Source organism: Mandrillus leucophaeus, unplaced genomic scaffold (genome assembly GCF_000951045.1).
Source record: "Mandrillus leucophaeus isolate KB7577 unplaced genomic scaffold, Mleu.le_1.0 Scaffold1065, whole genome shotgun sequence".
Classification (NCBI taxonomy): domain Eukaryota; kingdom Metazoa; phylum Chordata; class Mammalia; order Primates; family Cercopithecidae; genus Mandrillus; species Mandrillus leucophaeus.
This window is the reverse complement of record NW_012098821.1, coordinates 153,265-156,013: the sequence shown is the minus strand read 5'-3', so window position 1 is coordinate 156,013 and position 2,749 is coordinate 153,265.

Below are 2,749 nucleotides of genomic sequence, written 5' to 3'. Positions count from 1 at the left end.
GAGAGAGAGAGAGAGAGAGAGAGAGGGCAGTCCTATGTGATGACTAGACCTCTATGAAGGGAAATAGAGCCAATATTCTCTTTACCTCCAGGAAAGAGTTGACAGGGTCTTGGAAAAGAGACATTTTTTTAAAGTTCTACATTTTAACTTGCTCTTTTTTGTATCCCAGACAAGCCCCCATATGAAAGAGTTCCCTGACCTCCATCACAGGACATGTGACAAGGGTGTGGCTCATATGTTTGGCTGCTGTGTGTGCTCAAACTCCTTATGGGAAGGAGAACACACAGACGGGCAGGTGCAAGACAGCCCGGGGCAAGCACCATGGGCTCCAGCCCCACAGCAGTGTCGGAGATGGGAGCCTGTGACTCCCAAACCCCAAGTGAGCGTGTGTTGTGGTGTGCTCAGTGGGCTGGGTGGGGAGCTGGAAAAGGGATGGAATGGGAAGATGATCTTCTCCTAGAGTTTGACAATTCAGTGGCTGATCTCTTCTCTGACCACCCCCAGCCAAACTCCTTTCAGTATTCAGATGCTGTTTCTCTTCTCTCTGCTGTTCTGCTATTCTTCTGTTCATCTCATCTGCTTGTGGGATCTGGGGTTTATATAAGGGTACAGGATGGGGGGTATGGCAGGCCAAAAGGCAACTTTTGGGTGCAAATATAGGAATGCATGTTCCCATTTAGGGCCGTGGGTTTCCAGGCTTGAGGGTGGGGCCTTTGCCAGGAAACATAGTTAACTCTGTTAAAACCATTCTGTTATACAGTTACTTCCTCTTCTATCTGGCCCTGCCTATTCTCAGCAGAATATGCTGTCTTTACCCCATTCATAGGAAGAACACTCAATTCCTCTAAACTCGGATGAAAGTTTAGGGAAAGCTACTCATTATGGTGTGATAGGATGGAAGCTAGAGATGCATGTAATTGGATCCCCAAATGGTCACACATTCCAGATGTCCCATTAGTGGAGTGGTTTCCATTCTCTGGACTGGACTAACCAAAGAGAAACTAGAAAGCGGTTTCTCTGGTTTCATGCGGTGCTCTTTCCTTTGCACTTGACTACTCCTTTGGTCAGTTTGGTGTTTACCTAAAGCCTAGCGTAGTCAACGTTTTCCTGACTTTATGGAGTTGTAGAATTAGTGAGCAGACCTTGATTTACATTTTTTCCTTCCTCTGGAAACAGCACTGTAAAAGAGACTACTGGCCGGGCGTGGTGGCTCATGCCTGTAATCCCAGCACTTTAGGAGGCTGAGGCAGGCGGATCACGAGGTCAGGAGATCAAGACCATCCTGGCTAACATGGTGAAACCCTGTCTCTACTACAAACACAAAAATTACCCTGGCATGGTGGTGGGTACCTGTAGTCCCAGCTACTCGGGAGGCTGAGGCAGGAGAATGGCGTGACAGGAGGCGGAGCTTGCAGTGAGCCAAGATCGCGCCACTGCACTCCAGCCTGGGCAACAGAGCAAGACTCCATCTCAAAAAAAAAAAAAAAAAAAGACTGCTTTTTGATCTGTACACTTCTGACTTTAGAAATAATGGGTGTAGCTAATGACTAAGTGCATGACAACCCAGACCTCCAGGAAAGACCTTTCAGCACCCTTCCTCAGTTAAGCAAAATGTGGATCAGAGGCTGGAAGCTTTTGAGCTTTGAAAACAAACTTGGCTAAATTCCTGGTTTCACTGTTGCTCTCTAAGTGACCTTGGGCAATTCTATCACTTCTGGGAACCTCAATTTCTTCGTCTGCAAAATGGAGTAATTCTACCTTACAATGTGGTTGGGAGGACTATGTCAGTAATTCTATCAATAGTAACTAAATGCTTTATTCATATTAACTATGTTCTAGTCATTGAGCTAACATTTAATCTGGAGGATAAAGTCACTGTCTTTATAAACTATATAACTTGCAACTTGAAGCTGATTCATTTTAAGGATGTAGCACACTATCAGCAGGAATCCTACAGATGGATTAGGGTTTGGGGAGTGTTTCTGGGGGAAAGGGAAGGCTTATTTCCAGAGTCCTCATGTGCATCAAGCCTGCAGAGAGAATACAACAAAGGCAATGTTGAGACATGGTAACCTTGTCTCATTTTCCTTCATTGACCTGACAATTTTTTTCAGGCCACATTCTGTTTCATAAGTATCCCCAAATCTTCTGGGCATATACAAGTGAGCCTTCTAGAACACATTATTATAGGCAGCTTGAACAGCATCTCAATTATGAGAGGCTTAACTCAGGAAGTCTCATCTTGCAGCTAAGGAAACTTCAATTAAAATGACTTAGTTTTTAGAATTTACCTTAAAGGATATACAGAAAACAAAGAATGGAAAGTATTAATACATAACTTTACAATGTATTACAAACTGCAACCAAACGTGGAGCTAGGCAGCTTAAGTAACTGTACGTAGTTCATAAAGCAAGGGTGTTCTGTCCTATTTTCTCATAAAATATAAATGATACCTCATGTCAGGATATTTTCAAGAATTACATGATGCAATGCTAAATATTAGCAGCTTGTTGCTGTCATTGTTGGTTTACCTTCTTTGCAGCTCAAATATCCTTTAGTCATAAGTTTTATATTTTTCACCTTTAGGACTTAGAGTTGTATACTTTCTCAGAATTCCTTTGGAACTACAAAAGTTGGAGACCACAGTGCCTAACATCTCAAACTGCTTGTAAAGTTCCCAACGGGAAGCAGTCTACCATATTTAAACACCTTCCCCTTGAGCTTATTTGAGAGAGAAGAAAATAGTAA